At 48.2% G+C, this 27,518-nt stretch overlaps 1 protein-coding gene across 1 annotated transcript in view; it reads right to left on the bottom strand.

Moving 5' to 3' along the window:
• Positions 1 to 4,888: 4,888 nt before the first annotated feature.
• The window catches only part of LOC126063188 (translation initiation factor IF-2-like), a 184,296-nt gene continuing 161,666 nt past the window's right edge, over positions 4,889 to 27,518 (bottom strand). Inside the window, exon 3 of the mRNA XM_049861371.1 lies at positions 4,889 to 6,176. The gene's annotated coding sequence lies outside the window, so the exon portion shown is untranslated. The remainder of the gene's footprint in view (positions 6,177 to 27,518) is intronic.

Below are 27,518 nucleotides of genomic sequence, written 5' to 3' on the forward strand. Positions count from 1 at the left end.
TACTCTTATGGGGAAAAAGAAAGAGAGAGAGGGTTAGGTAGATAAATGACAGGTAGGTAGGTTTTTTGGGTAGGTAGGTAGGTAGATAGGTAGAGAGTGTTTGAATGTGTTTGGGACTAGGGGATAGTTAAACAAGTTCATTATAAGCACAGTAAATGAGGTACTAAAAGTGCTACAGTCCAAGAAGGAGGAAGCAATATTTTTTGAATGCCTGGTGTAGCGGTTAAGAGCACCACCGCTAACCAAAAGATCAGCAGTTCAAATCCACCAGCCACTCCTTGGAAACTCTATGGTGCAGTTCTACTCTGTTCTATAGGGTCGTGATGACTCGACAGCAGTAGGTTTGTTTTGGTATATACTATGTCAGATGTTTTAAAAGAATATGTGACGGAGAAATCCAGCAAGGCTTCCTGGAGAAGGTAGCATTTGAGATGAGCCTTGAAGGATTAGTAGGATTTCAGTAGCCCAGGTGCCCAACATCTATCTATCTTTCAATAATAGACTCTCCCATGAAGAACTGCCAAAGGATCAAAGTCATGCTGACTTTATAACAAAAAGACAATCCAATGAAAAAAATGGGCAAAGGGCTTGAACACACGTTTCAACAAAGAGGATATTCGAACGGCCAATGAGGACATGAAAAGATGCTCAAAGTCATTAGCCATTGCAGAGATACAAATCAAAACCACAATGAGATACCCTTTCATCCTCATTAGAACATTCAAGTTTCAGAGTAGTGAGTGGAGGGAGCCCCTGAGGACCCCCTGGTGGGCTCCATCACTTGAGCCACCACACCATGGGCACTGGCAATTCCCAGGCAAGCTGCCACCCTGAATATAGACAGTTTTATGAGCAGGATGACACATCCTCTACTACCTTCCCTCTCCAGAACCCAGGCCTAGTTACCAGAAATGGCGGGTAGATGGGCTGGTGGTGGAAAGGCAGGGAACGGAAGGAGACAAAAACAATTAAAAAAAAAAAAAAAAACCTTCAAGAGAACTCGATAACCCTGAGTACATGGTGATCGGTGCCGGACGGCACACAAAAGCCAAAGGCAGGTCCCAAGACCGGTCAGCTTAAGACTTAATATTTGCCTTTCATTAAGCAAACTAATAAATCCCCTAAGGTTTGAGCCAAGCAGAGCTCCTAGTTTTTATTTATTGGTCAGAATTGCAGGCAAGTTTTTTTTTTTTTTCTTCCCAGTCACCCCGGGTCAATAGCAGGCCCCCTTCCACACCCTCCCGTCATCAGTCCGTATGTCTATTTGCCTTCTCCCTCAACAAAGTCACGTTCAGAGCAAACGACAATGAGTGCAAACAGCTTTGAAGTATTCTTTGGTAATGGACTTCCCAGGACAGGTCCATTTTTGACTTGGGAGAAAGAAGGCAAAGGGAGAAAGAACTACTTGTCAGAGAAGCAGTCAGACACCGACTAAATTAGGCAAGGCTTCCAACTGACACATGGGAGGAATTTTAGAGGACCATCAAGACCAAACACTTCCTCCCCTCTCCCATTTTATAGATTAGAAAATCAAGACCCAGAGAAAAACTTGAGTGACTTAGACATGGTCTTGGAGCTTATGTGAAGCAAAGGCAAGCCTAGACTCCAGGTTTCAAGACCCACAGTTCAGGCCTCAAGTCCCTGAGTGGTGCAAATAATGTGCAAACCTACTAACCAAAAGGTTGGAGGTTCAAGTCCACCCAGAGGCACCTGGTTAGTTAGTTAATTAGTTCAGGCCTGAGCAGAGATGAATTCGCTCCCCTAAGTAGAGGTAGGGGAACCAGCCTTACTTTCCACCAGCCTGGCATGAAAGAGATCTTGCCCAAGGTCAGTGGTCACGTCCAAGGTTACTCTTAGCCCTTTAAACGTCTCTTCCCTAGCAGAGGGGCTCACCTTACCATCTGAATCTCCCATCTGTCAGTCAATATGGCTCCAACTTTTTCCCCACAGGGGTTTTCAGGACCATTTGAGAAAGACAAAACTTTTCCTGCAGGTCAAGTTTCAACTGACATAGAAAAAAATCTCATAGAGAAGCTTGAACAAAAACTTGGGGAACTAAACAGGCTCATGGAACAAAACAAGACCAAAGGGGCCCACCAGCCCTGGGGCAGGGACTGGAAGGCAGGAGGGAACAGGAAAGCTGGTAATAGGGAACCCAGGATTAAGAAGGGAGAGTGCTGACATGTCGTGAGGTTGTTAACCAAGGTCATAGGACAATGTGCTGATGTGAAACTAGTTTGCTCTGTAAACCTTAATCTCATGTATAACAAATGAAATAAAAACTTGCAGCTAAATCAAGCTCATAATGAGTCATGGTGGAATGGGTACGTTCAGCACGTGGATGAAATTGCCTTTACATTGCTCCTGGGACCAAGTCTGATATGCTACTCTAATACGGGGCAAATTAAAAGCAAATCTTCAAGCCATGAACTCTTGGAAAGCTGTTGGCTTATGCATCAAATATGACAGAATCACAGAATGTCAGAGCTGGAAGAGGCTTCAGAGATCACGGGGCCTGATCACATTTTACACAGAAGACATTGAGATAAGGGACTTTCTGAGAAAAGAACTCAGGTCTTCTGGTCTCCCAACCTGTACTGTTGTTCACCAGGACAGGACACAGTACACGGATCCAGAAACAGGAGATTGATATATGTGGCTGAGAGGGCAAAATACATTTGGTTCAAAATCTCATCAAGAAATTGATGTCCTTGGACACTTGGCAACCCATGCTGTCGCTGCCAGTTGTAGTTGAATTGGCTCCAACTCATGGTGACCCCACGGACAGCATAACAAAATGTTGCCTGGTTTTGCGCCATCTTCATGATCATTGTCCACTGTTACAGCCATTGGGCAGTGCCTTCCAGCCTAGGGGGCTCATCTTCCAGCACCATATTGGACAATATTCTGTTGTGATACATAGGGTTTTCACTGGCAGTCCATAAATTACTCTTGGAAATTCACCCGCTTACCCATCAAGTTGAGTATCATTCAGCCTTCTCTCACAGTCCTCTCCCATTCTGCCAGAAAGGCTGTCACCCCCCCGGCTGGACGATCCCTCATCAGACATTTGAAAGAGGGCACTTGCATTAGTCAGAGGTAGACCCAGATGTCAGTGATGTTTTGGACTACTTCTAGCTCTGGGATTCTGGGACTCTATGTAGATGAGAAGATGAGAAAAGAGAGAGTGAGGAGGTTGTTGCCTTTGACACAACAGCAGGACTTCCGGAAATCAAAATACGCAATGCAGGATGTAAGTGAAGAAAACATCTGAAATGAGCTGATCTCTTAAAACAGAAAAAATGGCACCCAAGGGGTTGGGCCAGCATTCCTTCAGTGGTAGGAAGGCAGTGGGATTCAGGCCAGGGGTAATGACCATGGTGCATGGGGTGAACCGCCAAGCTTTCAGTTAGCAGTTGAGTGCTTAACTGTTTGCACCACCCAGGGTTCCTAACGAAAGAATAGTCTCAAGATGTCTGCATGCTCATCCCTTCCCTAGCATGTAATTACCTCCCTGTGGCCATGCCACTCAAGATGAGCAGGATTAGCAGAAGGACCGTGTTCCAGCGGCTGCTTATGCTGGTCTTTCAGCAGAAAAGATGGAGGCCAGATCCCCTGACAAGCAGCAACAACTTCAGGATGGCATGTGAGCCTGAAAATCTGGCTTTGACTAACCGGCAAAAAGAACCTATAATTTGCCTTCAGATTGTTCTTACTTGTCATGAACACCAAAAATGGGGCTGGCACCACTCTCCCCGCCTCTACCCCCTACTACCACCACCAAGTTCCGCTCCCTTATCCCAGATTAAAGCCAGTGTCTGGAAAGGTAAGAAAGAGCTCGGAGGTCCCAGTCAACGCTATCTGCATTCAACTCGGCGGTTATCTAGGAGACTTCAGAGAGAAGGTATATACTTAGGCCCAGTTTACACGCTCTTGATATTTGAAAGGATCCTGGAGTTCAAAGGCATGTCAGGAAGTCCTCTAGCCAGCTTTGCTCTCGAGGCAACACTGTCCCCAAGGTTTTAGCTCTTAGCCCCTTTCTAGCAAAGATGCAGAATTCTGTTCTTGGCTCATTATTCTATGTAATGCACACACACAACTGTCATAGTCTACTTTCTATTCCCAGAGGTTCTGTGAGTTGTTGTTTCTTATTGAACTGTTTTTGTTTTAATAAGAAAGGTTACCTTCACCTTTATAAATAGAAGTGTATTGGAAAGGAATCCCTAATACCCAGAATGCCCACAGGAGTCATCTAAAGGAAGTAGTCCCAGCTGGTCCTTTGTGCCCACAGTTTTATTCAATACCGTGAAACCCTGCCAACCTGGAAACAACTGACTCAATCAGGAGTTAGCGGTTGATTCAATAGCAGTTGCTTACAGCAGGTAAAGTAGAGGTGAGGTCATCAAGTTACCCTGTAGGATGACCAGTTGTCCCAGTTTCCCCAGGGCTGTCTCAGTTTTGGCATTGAAAGTCCCGCATTCTAGGAAGCCCCTCAGTCCTGGGCCAACTGGGAGTATTGGGCACCCTCAGCTCACCACCATAGCAAACTCTAGAGAGTCAGGAGCAGCAAACTCTAGAAGATAAAGATGACCATGATATTATAGCTATTGGTATCCCTGGAAACCATCTATAGCAGCTTCTTGAACGATCTTTGGCTTCTTAAAAAGGCCTAGCTGGGCAGCTGCTGAGATTGTTTCCTGTCTACCTTATTTCAAACGTACTTTTGGAGTAAGCCAGCATTTAGTGAACTAACACACAGATGTCTCTCTTTATCGAAACCTGAAGGAATCCAACTAATACAACACTTATGGCTGCATACTAAAGAAGGGAAAAGGAAGGTGAGACCCCCGAAACAGTCCTTAAATTTCAATAGCAAAAAACACCCCCATAAGGTTCTCCTCAAGCATTCTGTGGTGAGTCTGAGGTTCTAAGAAGGTCGCCACCATCCCACTTAGGAGACACTTAAATGGTTACACAAAATGGATCACATACAACACGGGGAAGCTATATATGTTTAGCTTTAATTGTATTTACAAAAGCAAGCCATCCATTCATTTTGGACGTTAAGAAGTACGCACATCTTTGGCTCTGCATTTCAGACAAGGCTGACCCATGACAGATACCTAGAAAGTATCTTCGGCCATGTGTACGGCTACACAGTAAAAGAAATAAACAGGACTTGTGTGTTGCAGGGCCCAAGCTGTTGCCAGTTGTCGTCAGCACACTGGGGTAGGGGGTCCTTGATGAATACAACCCCGATAGTTGGAGAGTCTATAACGAAGCACCATGCTCTAGCCTAGACCACAAGTGCCCCCTAAGAGAAGTGGGTCCTCGCAGCTACTGCATATCTGTGTCACAGGAGATAGCTGTGATGAACAGCAGTGTTCATTTCTTGCCCTTCCAGGTGCACACCTGTGCATGACCCAAACAAACAACATTGAAACTGGAGAACACCAGCCTCCAAGATCCAGCTCCCCTGCTGAAGCCTTCTCGAGCAGACCTAACATCCGAGAGCCTGTAGAATTTTCTCACTGATTCGTCTGTCTCTCGGAAACCTACAGGGCTAGATCCCAAATACATGAGAAGGGAGAGCTATTCCAAGACTGCGTGCGTAGCAACGCAGAAACACTGGGCTTTGTAAAAGGGGCAGGAATAAAAATTAAGATCATTTGACCTAAGTGTAGTTAACTATTCACTCTTGTATCCGGCTGGGAGATAACGGAGCAAACAAGAAGAATCGCTAGGTCCAAAGGCTCAGCAAACGTGAGAGTCAGGAGGCAAGAAAAGGTGTGGTAGACAGCCCTGTGGTTTTCAGGCTCGCAGAGAGCCTCACAAGCAGGCAAGAGCAGAGGCAATGCTTTCCACACAAAAGCAGCACAAGGTCTGGGCTAATGCCGTCTTCTCCAATTCTAGTCATCTTCCTGCTCACGCAGGTCAACACGCAGGCTGCTCCTCAGGGTGAGGGTCTTTACTTTCTCCTCAGAAGTCTTCTCAAATCCAGATGTTTCTTCATTCTCCCAAATAAGAGTTCTCGATCAAATCCAAAGCTCTTCGAAAGAGGTGATCCAACCTTGGCCAGGTCTGTCTGAGGTTCTGGTGGCATCTGTTGCGTTCAGCAAGCTCCCAGGTGGGAGATGAGGCTGGGAAAGAGCATCCCTCAGTCGATCCTTCCAGGTCTGTGGACATAAAACAGCACAAGAGTTAGATTCTGGCCTGGCTCTTTCAGCATATGGATTCAGGAATGAACAGCAGGTTACAGTCTTTAGTCTGTAACTTTCTGGGTACTGAACAGGACTTATACTTCACAAAGCAGTGATTTAGTCAAGAAAAGAAGAAAAAGAACAAAAAGGTCTGTTTAGACCTCTCAGGAAATTCCTCGTACATACTGAATCATCACAGCAAAGCTACACAAATCCTACCAGTACACTCATCACTAATTTAAAAAACATATATATATGTACAGACCTGAATACAACCAGCCTAAAGGAAGTGGCATTATGTTTTTCAGCGTATCACTAGTATTACTCTGAGATACGGAGATGGGTTGGGGGAACAGAAGCAGAGAAGTGTTAGATGACCTACTTTACAGATGGGAAGACTGAGGCACAGGGAGTGCCAGTGTTCTCCATAGAGGGATGACAAGGGTCTGGTCCTTAATGTACACTTTCATCGGAACGTCTCTCTGCTTCCACGACGCCCTAAAAAACTAATGAGGAAATTACAGGTAGCGGGCACTGAGAGGAAATGGGAAGACACCAGTAAACACAATTCTCCTTCCCCAGATACATTAAGATGGACTTGGACTCATCACATTTTCCTACCTTCCTACCAACCCCCCACCTTTTCTGAGTAACAAATATATTTAAACCAAAAACCAGTTGTCGTCAAGTTGTTTGCAACTCATGGTGACCCCATGTGTTCCACAGTAGAACTGTACTCCCTAGGGTTTTCATGGCTGTGATCTTGTGGAAGCAGATGGCCAGGTCTTTCTTCTGAGGTGCCTCTGGGTAGGTCTGAACATCCAACCTTTCGGTTAGTAGCCAAGTACTTAACTGTTTGAACCACACAGGTCATGTCATCCAACAAATATATTTAGTATCACTAAACGTCCTCAGGGGACTCCTCCTTTTTTAATTGGTCAGGCCCAGCAATGTAAGATACAGATAAATCTCGGCCTGTGACGAAGGCTGCTCTCTGGGTCTCTGAGTCTAGAGCCGTCATCAACTATGCAAGGAATTATGTGAATGACCACAAACGCACGTATCCACAAGAGCCATATCAGGTTAGATGTTGTAGATACAGAAATAACAAGACAGGCAAGCCCTGCCTTGGGGACCACAGTAGAGAGGAGACACACTACTGATCACATTTCCTTAGGCAAGAATAAAAACCGAAGGCCAGCACTATCTCAAGAAAAATACACTAAGGATTAGCACCCAGAAGCATTCTGGAAATGACAGCAACCTGTGAGATCACAGCTCAGCCTGGTGCAAAGGAGCTCTCCCACCTGGGTGTAAGGGCATTAGGGGTTCAGTGGTAGAATTTTCATCTTCCCTGAGGGAGACCTGGGTTCAATTCCCAGCCAGTTCACCTCATGCTCAGCCACCACCTATCTGTCAGTGGAGCCTTGTATGTTGTAATGTTGATGAAAAGGTTTCAGCAGAACTTCCAGAGTAAGACCAGGAAGAAAGGCCTGGCGATGTCCTTCTGAAAATCAGCCAGTGAAAACCCTATGGATCACAATGGTCCAATCATGGACGGCCTTCCATTCCATGGTACATGGGGTCGCCATGAGTCGGGGCCAACTTGGTGGCAGTTAACAACAACAACAACAAGGGATGTTGCAGCTGCTATGACACAGGGAGGGGGTGCTAACTGTCAGAGATGAGAGACCCTCAGATGGAGCACCCCAGCGGGAATGAGCAGGAAGATGGTTCAAGACCTTCCTCTGCTGGAGAACTGGGAAAAGAGAGAGTCTGCATTTTAGAGGCACCTACAAAAAAAATAGCCAGCCAACATGTAGACACAGAGGCGCACTGGCGCTCCAGACGGCTCCTAGATTGGTAGCCAAGAAGGAAACCAGGAGTCCTCGCCCCAGGTACTGCCCTGGCCCTCCAGACACTCCCTTTGGTCTGAACCTGGAAACACCCAAAACAACCCCAAAGTTCTGCTAGTTTCTCTGGTTTCCTTGCCTTCTGAGCCGCAGCCCTCTGAGCTGTCTCCAGAAGGCCTTTCCCCTGGGAGACGCAGGCAGCTAGCACATTCACTGGCAACAAGCAGTGAATCACACAGGGACTTCCTTCCTGCTGCCTGGCAACTGCATGCCCTTGGCAGTGGGACCTTAAACACAGAGGGGAATGTTGTGAGGCATTTGCAAAATAAAATAAAAAGCAATACATACAACAGCCCAGACTCTCATCCCAGTGTGGCAGACCCAGCCAAGGGGGGGTGGGAGGGGGGAAGAGATGAGGGAATCAAGACAGGGGGAGGAAAATGAGGTTAGGACAGAACCAGTCTGCACAGATCCAAACATGCACACCCTTCCTCACCCCTCACCCCTGCCTCTATCAAACTCTTCTGTTATTGTGCTTAGCTGACTTCTAGTCAGCCCCCAACTCATGGCAACCCCATATACAACAGAACAGAATGCTGCCTGGTCCCATGCCATTGCCATAATCAGTTGCGGATCTAACTGCCCTGATCCACAGGATTCTCACTAATTTTTGGAAGTAGATTGATTGCCAGGCCTTTCTTCTGAGGTGCTCTGGGTGGACTCAAACCACCAACCTTTCAGTTAGCAGCTGAGCACATTAACTCTTTGCACTACCCAGGGACTCCACCTGACACATCAAAAAATAATAATAATAAATTAAAAAAACCCGTTGCTGTTGAGTGGATTCCGACTCATGGCAACCCCATGTGTTACAGAGTAGGAGTGCTCCATAGGGTAATCTTTAAGGAAGTAGATTGCCAGGCATTTCTTCCAAAGCACTCTTGGGTGTGTTTGAACTGCCACCTTTAGGTCAGCAGTCAAGCACAAACCATTCGTACCACCTGGAGGCTACTATGCCAAAAACCAAACCCGCTGTTGTTGAGTAAATTCCGAGTAGAACTTCCCCACAGAGTTTCCAAGGAGTGGCTGGTGGATTCAAACTGCTGACCTTTTGATTAGCCCCCCCGAAGTTCTTAATCACTGCGCCACCAGGGCTCCATGCCACATTTTTTTTTTTTTATTAGGAAGGATAGACATGTACATATGGGCAGAAGCTGTTAGTTACCCAGCCCAATACCTATTCTCTCCTTTCTACTTAGTAGCAGAACTCTGATTTTGGCTGGCACATTACAGCCCCAAATCACAAGATTACATTTCCCAGCCTGCCTTGCAGCTAGGTATCGTACGCCACTAAGATCTGGCCAATGAGAAATAAGCAGAAGTGTTGTGGGACTTCCAGGGAGGCTGCTCAAAAGAGCTAGAAGCAGCCCAAATGTTTACCTTCTGCCAATGGAGACATGGATGGCTGGAGCTCCAGCAGCCGTCTGGGACTATGAGGGGGACCTTGACAATGGAAGTCATGAACCAAGATGGTCTAACAAGAAGATGGGAGCCTGGGATCCTGATGACTTCCTCTGTACTCCTATTACGTAAGAGAGAAATACTCTTCTGTCTTAGTTAAGTCATTGTCATTTTAGAGTTTTCTAGTATTCACAGTTAATACAATGTATCATAGATCTAGGCAAGTAGGATTCAGAGTCATTCTAGGGTGAAGTTGTTGGGAGCTGTTGAGTCAATTTCGACTCAAAGTGACCCCGTGTGACAGAGAAGAACTGCCCCAGAGGGTTTTCTTGGCAGTAATCTTTACGGAGCCAGATCACCGGGTCTTTCTCCCGCAGAGCCACTGGGTGGGTTCCAACCGTCAGCCTTTTGGTTAGCCATCAAATCCTTAATCATTTGCATCCTCAGGGTTTCTCATTCTAGAGTAACCAAAAACCAAACCCATTGCCGTCAAGTGGATTCCAACTCATGGCGACTCTACAGGTCAGAAAAGAACTTCCTCATAGGGTTTCCAAGGAGCAGGTGGATTCAAAATGCAGACCTTTGGGTTAGCAGCCATAGCTCACCTTAGCTCTCAACCACTGAGACACCAGGGCTCCCGTTCTATGGTGGTGGTTCTCAAAGTGTGGCCCCTGGACCAACAGCTTCAGCATCACCTGGGAACCTGTTAGAAATGCAAATTCCCAGGCTCCACCCCAGACCTACCTAACCAAAGATTCTGGGAGCGGAGCCCAGCAATTAGTGTTGTAACAAGTGATTCTGATGCCCATTAAAACATGAGCACCACTGTTCCAGAACAGGCTTTCTCAACCTCAGCACTGCTGACATTTGGGGCCGGCTGAATCCTTATTTGTCGTGAGGGGTTGTCCTGTGTGCCACAGGATGTTCAGCAGATACCAGTAGCACCTGCTCCATGCCAAAGTCATGACAATCAGAAATGTCGCTAGACATTGCCAAATGTTTCCTGGATGGAAGAAGGGAGCAAAACCACCACAGTTGAGAATCACTGCTTCCGTGATCTCAGCCTTAGCTGCCTATTAGGATCACCTGGTGTCACGGATTGACTTGTGTCTCCCCCAAAATCTCTGTCAACTTGGCTAGGTCATGATTCCCAGTATTGTCCGCCATTTTGTCATCTGCTGTGATTTCCCTATGTGTTATAAATCCTATCACTATGATGTAATGAGATGGATCAGTGGCATTTATATTGATGAGATCTACGAGATTAGATAGTGTCTGAAGCCAATCTCTTTTCAGATGTAAAAGACAGAAGTGAGCAGAGAGACAGGAGACCTCATACCACCAAGAAAGAAGCACCGGGAACAGAGGGCGTCCTTTGGACCTACGGTTCCTGCGCAGAGAAGCTCCTAGTCCAGGGGAAGATTGACAAGAAGGACCTTCCTCCAGAGCCTATGGAGAGAGAAAGCCTTCCCCTGGAGGCAATACCCTGAATTTGAACTTGTAGCCTACTAGACTGTGAGAAAATTAATTTCTCTTTGTTAAAGCCATCCACTTATGGTATTTCTGTTATAGCAGCACTACATAACTAAGACACCTGAGAAGCTTTTTAAAATTCTGCCCCAGCCCTGCCAAATCAGAATCCCTGAGGGTGGAATCAAGCATCAGTAGGTGGTTCAAACCCACCAGCAGCTCTGCAGGAGAAAAGACCTGGCGATCTGCTTCTACAAAGACCACTGCCTCGGAAACCCTATAGCGCAGTTCTCTCTGTCCTATCGGGCTCCTATGAGTAGGAATTGACTCGATGGGTATAACCCCCCAAAAAAATCCTGCCATCGAGTCAATGCTGACTCATAGCAACCCTATAGGACAGGGTAGAACCTCCTCATAGGGTTTCCAAGGAATGGTTGGTTGGACCCAAACTGCTGACCTTTTGGTTAGTAGCCGAGCTCTTAACCACTGCACCACCAGGACTCCTGTTCAATGTACCAAACCTACTGCCGTCAAGCTGAATCTGACTCATAGTGACACTATAGGGCAGAGTAGAACTGCCCCATAGGGTTTCCAAGGCTGTAAATCTATGGAAGTAGACTGCCACATCTTTCCCCCGTGCAGTGGCTGGTAAGTTCAAACTGCTGACCTTCTGGTTAGCAGCCGAGTGCTTTAACCACTGCACCACCAGGACTCCTTGTTCAACGTACAGGTGTTTGTCCACAGGGACACTGCCCAAACTCTTTAAGTTGGAGAGGGAAGGAAAAACAACAGAAACCTCATTCTGTTTTTAAGTAGTCATCAGAGTGGTTTTAAGAATACCCTGAAAATCTGGGAAGGGGAAAATCCAGATTCATTTATTCTCTGTTCATCTCTAAGACAAACAGCACATGTCGGGGGTGGGGTCTTCAGAGCTAAATGACTAACAAATTTACAATCTGGAGCATGGTGTAAAAATATTAAATAACAAAAATAATTAGGCAACTTGAATGAGAAAAAGGCTTTACAGGGTGGCAGTCTGTATTGGATAAAGAGCATTTTAAAATCCTGTCTGAGTTTGTGAAGTATGTTTGTACATATTTATTTGCAAATGATTTAGCTGAGCATACCTCTTTCAAATTCTGGAAATCAGGAGTGTCTGAATAAAGCCTTGTGCCAAAAAAAAAAAAAAAAAAAATTGCAAGAGGGTCATCAGGCCCAGAAGAGAGGCTGTTTCCTGCTCCGTGAAGGCAGGGACACGCCTGAATCCTGGTTAAGGAAAGGCTACAAGATGCTCCCAAGCAGAAGCTGCAGTGAGAGTGCCTGGGGACAGACCTGGGATGAACATCCGAGCTGCCAGATGGGGTGACTAGCTGGGCTGGAATTCCTAGTGACTGCGTCATGGCATTTCCCATAAGAACAGGGTGGGCACCTTTCAGTGTCTCATATGAATAACTACGCAAAGCCTTGGTTTCCACCCCTCATAAACAGAGCCCACAATGACACAGCTCCCATGAGGTGCTATAAACACTACCTCGCCCCACAAAGACAGCTATCTTAATAAAACCATGATATGGTGGTGGGGCCTACTTAGAGGTGGGAGCATAACTTGTCAGCCTAATTGGTCAAGCTCTAGGGCATTGAAGCCAGAACCCTCTCACAGGAATCTACTCTGAGCAAGTAGAGATTCACATATATCTAATGTAGCCATGAAAATAAGCCTGGCCAGGGGTCCACAGGAGTCCTTAGGTGGTGCAGATGGTTAAAGTGCTTGACTGCTAATGGAAAGGCTAGAGGTTCAAGGCCAGGCGATCTGCTTCCAAAAAATCAGCCATTGAAGACCGTAGGGAGCACAGCTCTAGTCTGACACACATGGGGTCGCCATGTTTCACAGCTGACTCAGGAGCAACTGGAGGGGTCCATAGCAGAGTTGGGGTGGAGAGGAAGGAAAGAATTTGATGAGAAACAGGCAAAGAATAAAGAGGGAGAGATGGGCAAGTTGATGGCCTGACCCCTTAAAAAGAAAGATGAAGGCTTTTGTAAATTCTTTCTCCTGCTGGGACTGTCTTTTTCCTCCATTACTTCATTCCCAGTCTGCCCCGTTGGAATGCTGGGCCAGGCTTTTCCTTGTTTCTTTCAGCCAGAATCATTAAGTCCAGGATGTCATAAGGGGAAGGCAGGGGAAAGATGGAGCAAAGGAATAGGAAGAAGAAGAGGTGGAGGAGAGAAGGAAAAGGAAAGGGAAAAGAAAGAGGGGGAGATGGAGAAGAAGAGGGGAAGAGAAAGAGGAGGAGAGGTCCAGGCATGGAAGACAGGGAGGAAGCTTTCAGGATTCTCAAGGTCTTAGGTGAACCAAGTCATTGCAGCATCAGGATGCGCTGGCTTGCTGGCGATTAACCCTGGCCCCTTCCCATTTCAGCACCAGCTGGCTAGCCCAGATGAAAAGCTGAGGAAACAGGTATGAGTTTGTACACCACACAGAGAAAGCCAACTCCCAGTGGGTCTCCAATAAACTAAGGCACAGAGGCATGGAGCTGACGGGCATCACGTTCCCGTCTTCACCTGGCAGATTCTGCCTTCTATTCTTCCAGTCTCTTTAATTGGGACAAGGTAGAAGGAATCCAGCTGGTCTGTACCAGTGGTACCAGAGGGCAAGGAACTCAGGTCCCTTTCTAAGTCCCCTTTCTGTTCCTAGGGACCCACAATGGGTTTACTGTTTGCAACAAGTTAGTCCAAAGAATATAGGATCTTGCTTCTGACACTGGCCATCTCCAATACTCCCACCTTCCTTTCCCTGCCTTACCTCCCCACCACCCCCGTTCCCCACAAAGTCACAATCTCTCTCCCAATTGACTAAAATCCCTGGGTTCCCTCCAGCCTGTAAACCTTGTGTGAAATGTCCTGACTCTTGCAAATGCGTTAAAAAAATCACCCTTAGAAAGCTTCCAGATGTTCAGCTGGTACTGTGCTGTTACTCTGCTCCTGTCTCCAGGGTCCAATCCAGAAGGCACAGCATCCTGGCCGCCCACATAAAACATGAAGCAGGCTAGAGGGACCTCCCGGAGGTAAGCAAGGAAGAGGACCCTTCCCCCCGGACCACATTCCCACCAGGGCATCCATTAACTCTTCCATTGCAAAAATGGGGCCTTGTGCTGCCCCTTTATTCATCAACCATTCTCCACACTCTGTTTCTCCCACTGTTAGAGGCCAGGAACACACAGCTCTGGAGTTTACTCCATACAATGCAAAAACTGTCAAAAGGCTGCAGAGGAACAGTGATGAGCTTTCAGGCCCTGTCTTCTCTGGGCATGTGCCCTACCTCTCCGACTCAAGGACACAATGGCACAAGAGTGACCCTTAGACGTGACATGTCAAACTGCCATCTGCAGGGACATTCCAGGAGCTGGACCAGCCAGAGACAGGGGAATGGAGTTCATGACTTGTGAAGGCCCCTCTGGGGCTGGTGGCCTCTGATCTACAGGAAGGTAATTGCCAACGGGCAAGCTTGTGCATACATAGCCCACACGTACCCTTCCCAACACACACACACCTGAGGGCCCAGGATTCTTTGCACAAGGTGACGCCTGTTCCCTTTGATATGTGCCGGGTGTGTTCCCATTGGGCAAAAACCAGACCTCAATAAAACCCGGCATTATCAAGAGGCCGGTGGTTTGCGATTGCACCAGCCTGTTATCTCCATGGCCCTGGGTGGGGCTGCTTTGCGGTTCTCCATTGAAAAGCATTAACTTATAGGTAGATCAAAGACCCCTTCCGAAAGAGCCAACCTGGATCCCTTGTTTATTCCCAGTGGGTTGTACCTAAAGATGGACTTTAAAGATAATATGCACCCCAGCCCCAGACTACCTTCTGTCCTCTCTATATCATGCCATATGTCCCTCAGGGGCCACTCCACAGCCAACCACAAGGCCCTTTTCATCCCTTTCTTCAGATGGCCCATTTGACAATAGCAAATGGGGGACCTGGCCAAACAGAGTTCTGACCCCGTTAGAACAATGAGGAACAAGGGAACAGAGACACACCTGCTCCTGGGGGCCAAGCAGGAGCTCCTGGCCCCTCTGTGACTCATGTCAGAAAATGCCACAGGGGAGGTCATTTGTTGTGCTCTTCCCTCAGGAGGGCTCAGCTGCTGCATCCCTGAAGTCCCTTGCTGGACTCTACTGGCTACACAAATGTTTGCGGGCGACTGACAGATCTGCAGTGAGTACACCGGAGGACCTGAGTGGTCTCCATCCAGGACTGGCCAATTGACACAGGAAAGAAAGTGCACGTGCCCTCTCAGACCTTGGGGCTGGCAGGCTTCAGGCTTCCTTAATGTTCCTTGGCTCCAAGTGGTAGGTCCGTCTCTTGGTCAGCCACAGGCTTGTGGCAGCAGCCATGTTTTTCTTCTTTGTACCAAGAGTACCAAGCTTAGTGTCTGGCAGAAAAAGGCACATGAATGAATGAATGACTAGGAACACAGGCTAGCCATCTTTCAAGTATGGGAGGGACGTGCAGCTGAGGTCAGGCCACTCATTGTTCTGACAGGAGAACATTTGAGATGGTATGTCTCTTTGGAGATAGCTGAATGATATGGATTCAGATCAAGGTTCGAATCCTGAATCAGCCTCTTATTAACAAGTTACCTCAATTCTCAGTCTCCTTGCTGTTGTTGCGTGCTGTCGAGTTGATTTTGACTCAAAGAAACCCCATAAGACAGAGTAGAACTGCCCCATAGGATTCCCTAGGCTATCATCTTTATGGGAGCAGATCAACGGTTCTTTCCTCCCACGGAGTCACTGGTGGGTTCGAACCGCTGCTCTTTCAGTTAGCAGTTGAAAGCTTAACCATTGCGCCACCAGGGTTTCTTCAATTCTCTTCAACCCTTTGAACAATGGGAATAATAATAGTAACTACTCCATCATCCTTCATAGGGTTGAACTGAGTTAAATACAAAGACACAATAAGTAATATTTGTCATTATTACTATATTTCCCTATAGCACTATGTGTATCTAAAAAAAGCTACAGACAGCACATTTCCAAGGAAGCAAGGACATGAAGCCACTCCCGTGGTTATTTCCCTGGAATAGGCCATATCTAGATGTGCGCAGGAACAAATCTAGCCATCCTCTGCCACTCCTCTTCCTCTTCTTAATCAGTAATGCTGTTCCTAGTATGTGGGTTAACCCTTACCTCCGCTCCTTCCATGTTCCTTCACTTGTCCCTAAAAAGTCTGAGAACCTGCCCCCACATGCAGGGCAGAGAGGTGTGCAGGTAATAACATTCTCTAGAATGAACAAATCTGCCTTGGAAGGAGTATAACCAGAATCCTCCTTAGAAGCAAAGACATCAAGACTTCATCTCACATTCTCTAGACATGTTATCAGGAGGGACTGATCCCTGGAGAAGGACATTATGCTTGGTAAAGTAGAGGGTCAATGAAAAGAGGAAGACCCTCAACGAGATGGACTGACACAGTGACTGCAACAATGATTAGGCATAACAACGATTGTGAGCATGGCGCAGGGCCGGGCAGTGTTTCGTTCTGTTGTACACAGGGTTGCTATCTATGAGTCAGAACTGACTCGATGGCACCTAACAGTAACGACAACCATGGACGAGGTAGCTCAGTCATCTAGGTGAAAGAGTGGCCACGCTCTTTACTCCAAAATAGCTGAGGCTCATTTGAACATCAGCAGTCTATGATTTAATGTTGAAATAAGGAGCCCTGGTGGTGCAACGGTTAGGTGCTCATCTGCAAACTCATCCATTGGTTCTGAGGGAGAAAGACTGAGCAATCTGATTCTGTAAAGATTACAGCCAAAAAAAAAAACCCCTATGGGGCAGTTCTACTCAGTCACGTGCAGTTGCTATGAGTAGAAACGGATTCAGTGGCACCCCCCAGCAACAACACTGAAAGGCAGATATCATCTGCTCCTCCATGCATATCTTTTTTGGTTTCTTTGATCCTTCTAACTTGTGTCTTCTCATCCTCAAACCCCTGCTTTGTCTGTCTTTGTCCTGGCTCTCGTTAGAAACACTACAGCCTTAAGAGTCAGATAAGGCCAACCCACCTGGAGTCAAAGCCTGGAGGAGCTCATCCAATCTGCCCAGTCCTGGCCTCAGCACCGCCTGGTCAGCTCGTGGTCTGGGCGCCAAGGTGCCAAGGGAAGCTGGGCCTAAGCCCCGACCCCGTCGCGATGGGGCCAGGGGGTTACCCAAGGCTGCAGCTGGGCTCCCGGAGGCATTGGGAGGTCAGGCAGCAGGTTCCCAGAGCAGGCCACCCACACGGCACATCAGGGCGGCGGACTGTCCTGGGGCTGGAGCTGCTCTGGCCCTGGGCCCTGACTCAGAACACTCCGCCATATGGCCTCGCTTGGGGAGGGTGAGAGGAAGAAAAGAAAGAAACCACGGGGCAAGAAAGAGGACCCCTCCTTCTGGGCAGCAGGGACCCTTCCTGGGCGTGCAAGAGGGAGGTGGTTAGACTTGCCCCTAACAGGTCAAAAAAGGAAAGAGGGTGTCCAACGAACAAAATGGGGGACAGCTAATGGCAGCACGCCTCCAAGGAGACTGGCTTCTCTCTCCAGCCCCAAATGTGTCCCCAGTGTTTGATTTAAACTTCAAAAACCCTGAACTTGGGGTTACTTCACACTTCTCAAATTAAAGGCCCAAACTGGATTTTCGTGTTTGCAGAGAGCTTTGACCATCAGCGTGGGCAGCAGAGCAAAACAGGGAGCAAAGCATCTCCATCTTATTCTTCCTCTCTCCCCTGCCCCCAGAGGTCCGGGGGAGAGAGGCAGCAAACACAGTCTTGGCAAACTCAGTCTCTCTGTCCCCTGGAGCCCGCCTGTGTTCTGATGAAGGCTTTTCTCTTTTCTTTGGCCCAACAGGCAGCAGTCCCCAGCCCTCTTGGGGGAGGGGTGCTGGGGTGAGGCTCTGGGAAAAGATGGGAAAAGAGGCAGAGGACATCTAGCTTCTCCAGGGCAGCTGCCAAGAAAAGAGCCCGCATGCCTCTTCTCTGCAGAAGGCAGGCCTTCCCAGGTTCCTGGGCATGCTGGGACTTGCTGGAAACCAGAACCCTTGCTGGCAGCCAGCGGGTGGACAGTGGAACCAGAATTCAAAGGGGCTGCCGAAGGAGGGGCCCCAGGGAGGGGCGAGGGGGAGGTTTCAGTGAATCATATAAATTAGAGACAGAAAGGATGACAGACCACCTTCATTTCCTTCCTCTCCTAATGGGAATTATCTCACTAGCCCCGAGCTTCCTAGAGGCTAACTTTAAATGATTCCTGTAATGGGGATTCAGTCTACGGGCCCCCCTTCCCCTGATCTGGGTCCTGGGAGAGCTGACAAGAAGCTCTTAAAGGGACAGCACTAAACGATGCCAGTTAAATCACTTCACACAGAGCGCTGTGGCACAGGGGGGAAGTCTCGCCCTTTCATCCCACGTCTCCACTTAAGAGGGATTTACTGTGAAGAAATAGTTGTGGATACTGAGACAAGGTGAATAACAACACCCCCCAAAACCAAAACCCAAACCCACTGCTGTCGAGTCGATTCCTACTCATAGTGACCCTATAGGATAGAGTAGAACTGCTCCATAGGCTTTCCAAGGAGCGCCTGGTGGATTTCAACTGCCAACCTTTTGGTTAGCAGCCATAGCTCCTAACCACTACACCACCAGACACCAATGCCAATACCAGCTGCCATGGAGTCGATTGTGACTCGTGGCAACCCCATGTGTGTCAGAGTAGAGCTGTGCTCCACAAGGTTTTCAATGGCTGATTTTTCAGAAATAGATCACCTGACCTTTCTTCTGAGATGCCTCTGGGTGAACTCGAACCTCTGACCTTTCAGCTAGCAGCTGAGTACATAAACCTTTTGTACCATCCAGGGACTTTCCTCAAAAGATAGTCATGTCCTAATCCTTGGAACCTGTGCATGTTACCTTACATGGCAAGAGGTACTTTGAAGGTGGACTAAAGTTAAGGACCTTAAAATGGGAGATTATCCTGGATTATCTGGGTGGGCCCTAATAAGTGTCCTGATAAGAAGAGGGCAGGGGAGAGTTGACACAGAAAAGCAGAAGGCAATGTAACCTTCTCACACGGACACAGAGACTGGAGTAACAAAGCCACAGCTAAGGAAAACCTGTAGCCACTAGAAGCTGAAAGAAGCAAGGACTGATTCTCCCCTAGAGTCTCTAGAAGGAACCAATCCTGTTGACCCTTTGATATTAGCCTCGTAAGGTTCAAGACCACTCCTAGCTATTGGAACTGTAAGAGGATAAACTTGTGTTGTTTTAAGCCAACACATTTATAGTAATTTGTTACAGCAATCATAGGAAACCAGTAGAGAGATGAATAAAGTTCTTGCTACAAGGATTGCCATCAGAAACCTATTTTACAGCTAAAGGGGAAAAAGGAAGAAGAAAAAAAAAAAGACCATTGGAAACATCAAAGAACTGTACAAAAAAACTGTCATAGTCCTACAATGAAATACTAAACAGCCATAAAGTTACTGAAATACTATTTAAAAATAAAGGATTACGATCATATAACTGAATAGGAATTCTAAGTATTTCCTTGCCTTTTATAAATGTTTCTACCAGTAAAAAAAAACAAAAAACTAAACCCGTTGCCATCAAGTTGATTCTCACTCATAATGACCCTACAGAACAGAGTAGAATTGCCCCATAGGGTTTCCAAGGAATGTCTGGTGAAGTCAAACCGCTGATCTTTTGGTTAGCAGCCACAGTTCTTCACCACTATACCACTAGGGCTTCCACTTATAAGTCTGTCATTGTGTAAGTTTCATATTTATTGCAGGGTGGTATGAGAGTTAAGGATGGTTTGATCCCTTGCTATGAATAGAGAACCAGGAAGGAACTGGGGGCAATTAGTAGCCAGAGGTCAGTGAGGGGACCCAGGGTTAGTATCTTTCTGGGCTCTGAAGACTGCCAAGGATCCTGGCAAAGGCTCTCCTCTCACGTGCCTCAGCCTGGCATACAGATCCTCTGACTTGTGGGCCTATCTGGCCCATGGACTCTTCTTTCTACAACCAAATCCCAAAAAAGTGAACTGGTCTAGTCTCCTTCCCATGCAGCCCAATCCTCCTGGCCCCTCAACCCAGCTCTGTTTCACCCAATCTCCTACAAAACATGTTTATTTCTGCCTCCCTACCCTTCTGCTCTTCCTCATAGTTGGATGGTATATTCCTAGGTCTGCCTTAACAAATCGCAACAAATTGGGTGGCTTAAAACAATAGAAATTTATTCTTTCACAGTTCAGGAGGCCAGAACTTCGAAACCAAGATGTCAGCCTAGTTGGTTCCTTCTGGAGGCTCTAAGGGAGACACCATCCCATGCCTCTCTCCTGGCTTCTGGAAGTTGCCGGCAATCCTTGGTGTTCCTGTGACCTTTCAGACACAACAGTCCAATCTCTGCCCCCATGTTCACGTGGCCTCCTTCTCTGTGTGGCCCTCCTCTTCTTATAAAGACAACAGTCACTGGATTTAGGACTTACCCTAAATCGAGGATGATCTTCACTTCATGATCCTTAGCCAATTACATCTGCAAAGACCCTATTTCCAAATACGGCCACTCTGAGGTTCCAGTGGACAGGAATTTGGGGGGGACACTATTCAGCCCACTACAGATGCCCTCGAGCTCTACTCTCTTGACTTCAGTCCAATGTTTTCTCCAAGTCTCACCAACTCTACATGGTCTTTTCCGGTTCCTCCAGGCCCCACCATCAATCCCTTTTTAGAATTTTTCTGTAATCTGCACTTCACAATTCAGCCGTAACAACATACTCCACTGCACCGATCACTGTCTAGGACCCAGAGATGGAAGCACACCGAGATGGAGGCTTCCAACGTGAAAGAACTTCCCAATAACTGGAGTTGCCAATGTTAGTGTACGTGGCCTCGGAAGGGACAGGATTCTCCATGGTCGCAAGTGTTCAGGCAGAAAGGACCTAGCTGGAAGCACGTGGAGGAGGTCCCAGGTCTGGAGGGAGATGGAATTAGGTGGGCAAAAAGAGTTTGATTTTTATGAGAGCAAGGACTGTACCGAAAACACTTAGCACAGTACTAGGCACTGAAAAGGGACTAAATAGAGTCTTACTACCCTATCAGGGATGTCCCTTTAAATCTCAACATTCCTCCTTTCAATGAACACATGGAACCCTGCGAGGCAAAAGAAACTATGAAAAAAGTAAATGCTAAGAATTGGATTACTTGTATAGCCCTCCCTCCCCGCCTCCCCCCAAAAAAACCGGTTACCATCGAGTCAATTCTGACTCATGGTGACCCCATGTGGGTCAGAGTAGAACTGTGCTCCAAAGGGTTTTCACGGCTGTGACCTTTCAGAAGCAGATCGCCAGGCCTTTTTTCTGAGGCACCTCTGGGTGGGTTCGAACTGCCAACCTTTTGGTAAGGAGTCAAATACCTAACCATTCGTGCCACTCAGGGACTCCTTTTGCATAGCCAGCAAATACGTGCTGAGCACCTCCTTAGTCTACTGTGCTTTGGGACAGATTCTGACATCCCTAAGTTCCTCTCTTTTCTGTGATGGCAAGCAGGGGACAGAGTAGGACAAATCATATGGTTAAACCTGCACTCGACGACTATGCTGCCCGAGAAAGTGCTCAGCACCACCGGAGCAGCTGGAGGATCCCCAAGGGTGCTGCTCCAGAAAGTCTAAGAGATAGAGTCTGGGGATCTATTTTGATCCTGCCCAGCCAACTGAGAAAGGTAGAGAAGCCAAAGGTGCCCTTCCTGCAGCAGCCAAGGGCAGGCTCTGCTAATGCTGAGCCCAGACAAAGCACAGCCACCAGGCAGGCGATTTACCGGCTGTGGAAGGGCAAGAAACGTTTAAGCCACAGGTGGGTGCGTGCAAAGCCACCCTCCCAGGGGAGCACAGACCTCAGCCCCTGCTCCTGCTAATCACCGTAAGCACCCTGTGCCTCAGCCACAATCTGGGTGGCCCTGAACCACTTGCAAAGCCGCGTCACGTGCTCCATGATCTCAGCTGGGCCTCACACAAGCCCCACCGAGTAAGCAGGGCAGGTGTTGTTTTTATTCCCACTTTACAGATGGGGAAACTCTGACAGAGCTGCGCGGTGACTTGCCCAAGGCCACCCAGGCGGTAAGTGTCTCAATTCCTAGCCTGGTGTTCCTTCAATAAGTCCAGGCAGAGAACGGGCATCCCTACTGCTCTGTATTTCCCGTAAGTACTCTTGTTACTGTTGGATGCCGTCAAGTCAATTTCAACTCATAGCGACCCCACGTGTCTCAGAGTAGAATTGCCCCATAGGTTTTCTAGGCTCTAATCTTTACAGGAGCAGTTGGCCAAGTCTTTCTCCCATGGGGCCGCTGGGTGAGTTTGAACCACAGACATTTTGGTTAGCAGCTGAGTGCTTAACTGTTACATCACCAGGACTCCTTATAAGTACTCTAGAGATTTATATAAATCAGTTGCTTTCCAGTCAGTTCTGACTCAGGGCAACCCCATGTGTATCAGAGTACAACTGTGCTCCATAGGGTTTTCGATGGTTGATTTGTCAAAAGTAGGTCACCAGGCCTTTCTTCTAAGGCACCTCTGGACGGACTTGAACCTCCAACCTTTCGATTAGTAGCTGAGTGAGTTAACCATGTGCACCACCCAGAGCCCCCAGGGACATGGGCTTGCTTTCTGGTATCTGGGAGCTTAACTTGCTAAATGTCCCACCTCCTCCTGTTCAATCAACCTTCCTTATTTGTTTGGGGAGGGGCACACATGGGAGGTAGGCGTGACAGGGGCAGGCATGGCTTGTGCTCATTCTGGCCCTCCCACAGGAGCCATGCAGTCTGTCTTCTGGGATCCTGGAAGAGAAGCTGCCCACTCTGCCCTTTGCTCGCAGAGACAAAGAAAGAAGAGAAAGCGGAGCTGACAGCTCCCAGCTCAACCCCCAAGCTCTAGTCTCCCCACCTGCCCAGAGGTCCCAAGCGCTGGGCACTCCATTGCACTGAGCAGCACCCAGCAGCCTCAGGAAGTGGGCAGGTGACTTCAGAGAGGAATAGAGCAAGAGCAGCCCTTCCCTACTCTGGGGCCAGAGGTCAGTGGGCCATGAGTTAATGATCCATAGGTCAGGGGCCTCCCATGAGTGAGGACAGAGTTCCTCTCAACGGGGGTCCCTGGACCAACATAGCCCACACCACCCAAAGGCACTCTGCATATCTGATTGAACCCAGGAAGCAGAGCTCTGGGGTGAGCAGTATGGGGTAAGGCGGGGCAGGGCAAAGACCACTCACAGGGCACAGTACATCCACAGGGCACAGCCTGCCCTCAGTACACAGCCCATCCACAGCCCACGCTACCTGGGATATCCATATCCAGGCTGGCTCCTTCAACCTTAGCAAGCTAAAAACAAGTGGCTGTGGTTTCCCCTCACAGAACCATTTCTTTGTCTCCTTCCCCATCCCTCACAGATTCTGGGTCCTCCAGGGGCACCCAGGGAGACTCCATCCAACTAAAATCTCGACAGGCCCTTCTGCATTGGGGTGAGCTGACTGTGGAAAGTCCAGCTGCCTTTAGAGATCCGGGCAAGCTTGGTTCCCATGACACTCTTCCCGGCAGCGTTAATAACTAACCACCAGACAGGTGCTGGCGGCCTAGCCTCAGGAGTTCTCGTTCAGGGCTGGAAGTGAGTCATTGCCCTTTTATAGGTGGCTGGCAGACTGAGTCACCCAGAGGCTGAGCCTTTTACAGGCTCTCATACCTTGGCCTCCTAACATTCATGCCTATACCTGAGATCTACCTATTTTCCAGGTCAACTGGGCCCTGTGGCTCTGACCCTAGTTGTCTAGGTCAAATTCAACACCCCTGGACTCAGCCTTCACCACTGCCCCCTCCTCACCCCACTCTCTCAATTCAGACACTGTCTCATGAGAAGTCTGGAAGGTATCTGAGGAGCACGCCTGCAGGTGGGCACCCAGGCCTGAGACTCAGTGAGGTCTGTGTTACTTGTGGCCTTTCTCCTCAACATTGCTCTCATGCTCCCCAAACTTCCCTCCCCCAGTTTGGAAACAAAGGAGACCAGAGGTGGAAAGTTCCAGATCTGATGAGCCAAAGGACACAACTGTGATGCAATGAGTCAGCTCCATCACTCTTGGGAAGGATAGAGATGGAAGGAGGAAAACTGAGCTCCGTGACTGTTAACACAGATGCAGGGCCAGTGAGGGAAGCTAAACCCGTGGCATTTAGGCTCAAAAGATGGCTCCAGTACAACTCTCTCAGCACCCATCTCCTGGACAGATGTTGTTGTGAGTTGCTGTTGAGTCGATTACGACCCATGGTCATGGGTAACAGAACCGCTCCATAGGGTTTTCAAGGCTGTGACGTTTCAGAAGCAGATCACCAGGTCTGTCTTCTGAGGTGCCTCCGATGGGGTTGAGCCACCAAACTTTGCAGCTAATAGTCGAGTGCTTAACTGTTTGCACCACCCAAGGACTCTCCTGGACAGACAGATAGCAAATAAATACCATCTGAGAAGGGAAACTCATACGCATCTTTAGCTAATCCTTCTTTTCCCGTTCTCAAGTGATCTCTCTTACACAATTAAAAAAATAAATAAAGAGAGAGGAAAAGAAAACATGAAATAAAATTCAGCGATGGGGGGGATTTAACTGAAATAGTTTGGGGATTTACTTTTTTTTTTTTAATCCTCAGAAAGTCCCACTTGCTACCTGGTTTCTAAAACAGACGATAAACACAGATGACATCAGGTTGGGCAGCTCCGGGTGCCTCACTGCCAGAGGCTGCAGGCAGGTGTGAGGCTGACAGGTGGAGCAAAGATGACACTGTTTCTTCCCTCAGAAGATGAAAACCACGGAGGAGAAACGACAGCGCAGGCTGAGAGCCGGGTGTGGCAGGAAACCAGACACCCTGCCAGCCGCTGGCCTTTTGGGTGAACTCCCCTTGTCTGGATGGGAGGACGTGGGGCTCCCTCTCCAGCAACCTTTCTTTCCCCCATGGCTCAGGTATCACAGGGCCTCTCATCCCCGGGGGCTCGGAAAGCCACGATTGCACTGTCTCACCTCCATGGAGCCCCCGGACTTTCCAAGCTGAATTTTGAAATCCACTTGCTGAGGCAATGACCTTGACTCCACACTTGCAAAGTGCAAGGGGCTTTCCCCGTTATGCACGTCTTGCACATACCATCAAAGAAAGCGGCCAGCCAAGGGACGTCGATCACACCGAGGGTACAAATGCCAGGAGGAGAGTGGCTAGCTCAAGAAACCAGGTGAGTCATCAGCCTGCCCAGTGACCAAGATGTCCCAAGGTGAAGTAGGCGGCCTGGGATGGAGCCTGCTGCAGACACAAACCACAGTGACTCACATTTGGCCCCAGAGAAGTTCCGACTGCAAGTCCCCTGGACTGTTTTCATCCTCAGGGTGAGGTCATCCTCACCGCCGCTCAGAACCAGGACGTGATTCCGTCTCCCAGAGCCCAGCCTTTTCACTCTCAATTATGGTTCTGGCTGAAATGATCATTTTAGCCACAACATCTCTCCCCGGCCCACCACACACACACATGATGGATGGACCTGAGGAAATAGCATGTCCTCTCTGAGCCTCAGATTTGTCATCTGTAAAAATAGTCACTCCTCCTGATGATATACAAGGTAATGAATATGCCAGTTTTTTGAAAGAAAATAGGTTAAGCAAATGCAAATCTGTGCTTCACTACCATGGCTGTTTATGACTATTGCTCCATGGCCAGTCTTCATGCTACCAGTAGCACAATCCACTTTTTCCATCTCTCTGGGAGACTGGCCCATAAGTAGAAGGCAAGGCACTGGGTAGTGAAGTGTCCCCAGCAGAGTCTATGCCTGGGAACTTGGTGGAGTCATTCAGAAATACCTTCTGCCTTGGGAGAAATACTCAGGTCAAGACTCTTCTCTTCCCATTGCCTTTTCCTTTCTCCAAATGTTTGCAACAGAGCATGTACACCTTTCTAAGGCTTCATCAGGTAGAAAACGGTCATGGCCATGGTCTTCAGCTAGCTCTTCTGCCACATCCATGAGCAACAGAGACGCCCCCAAAGAAAGGCACTAAGCAACCATTTGCTGCCAAGCCGACTCCAACTCATGGCCACCCCACGTGTGTCAGAGTAGAATGTACTCCCTTGGGTTTTCGATGGATGATTTTTGGGAAGTAGGTCATCGGGTCTTTCTTCTGAGGCGCCTTTGGGTAGACTCAAACCACCAACCTTTCAGTTAGCAGCCAAGCACATTAACTGTTTGCACCACCTACGGACTCCCAAATAGCAGGCAGAAGGGGCCTTTTTAATAGGAAGTCAGATCACCTCAAGCTTCGCTGAAAACCCTGCTCCCAGTTCTCTCAGAGGGGAAGCCAGAAGCCTCCTAGGCTCTGCCCTGGCCCTCCTTGTCTCTCAGGTGCTCAGCCCACTGACTGAACTCGGCCACAGTGCTGTTCTTGTTCCTGAAATATACCAGTATACTCCTGCCCTTGACCTTGATGTAGCCGTTCCCTCTCCCCAGAGTACTCTTCCCCAAAATGTTCCTGTGGCTTGCTCCTTCTAGTCTGTGCTCAAACATCACCTTCTCTGGGAGGTGTCCATCCAATTCAATATTGCTACCTGCCCTCCACTCTCCATCCAACACACCTGAGCCGCCTTACCTGCATCTGTTTTTATTGACTTTTTCTACCATGCAAGCACTTGCTTATGTACTGGATAATTTACTTATTTGCTATGTTCATTGTTTATCATCTATCTCCCCCCAGAGAAGGCAAGCTCCGTGCAATCAAGGTCATGCCTATTTTGTTCATGCCATATCCCACTTCCTGTTCTCTGCCTACAATGGTCCCCAGCACACAGAAGACACTCAAGAAATATTTGTTGGAGGAATGAATGAATGAACAAATGACAGGATCACTGCCATTGAGAAGGGGGGCAGGGCTGTGCATCTTACAGAATAAACTGGCATTTGGATTGGGATCACTTGGGGAGGGAAAGAAGAGGGCTGGCTAAGAAGGAGGGTGCTGTTCTAAAAAAGGCAGTGCTCACGAGCTGCCTGGAAATCCCCTCGGGTCACTTATTAACACCATGCAGTCACCCAAAGTAGACGGCAGCTAAAGAATAACCTAAACAACTGATCTCCTTTCCAAGCCCATTCTCCAGCCAATTAATGCACACCACTGTCCGATTTCCTCATCTGTGGAGTATCCTAGCAGGAGGAAAAGGAATGGGTGAAAGCAACCCCCAAGTACCAGAAAACAAGTCCCCCACCCGCACCCCATGCTCTCAAGGTACCAGCTGGAGAGGCAAAGCCAAGGTTGCAGGTGAAGTCCACGAAGGGCCTTGTAACTGGGCAATCCATCAGCCTGGCACCTGAAGGGGACGGTGACAAGTCAATATGCCAGGTGAAGTGCAGTCAGTCCCACAGGGCACGTGCAGCTGTGCATTTTTAAGAAGGTGACGACATGGATGGGGACGGGGGAGAGAGAGTGGTGAGTTCAGTGTACAGAGCATTGCA

The sequence above is a fragment of the Elephas maximus genome, chromosome 19 (genome assembly GCF_024166365.1).
Source record: "Elephas maximus indicus isolate mEleMax1 chromosome 19, mEleMax1 primary haplotype, whole genome shotgun sequence".
Taxonomy (NCBI): domain Eukaryota; kingdom Metazoa; phylum Chordata; class Mammalia; order Proboscidea; family Elephantidae; genus Elephas; species Elephas maximus.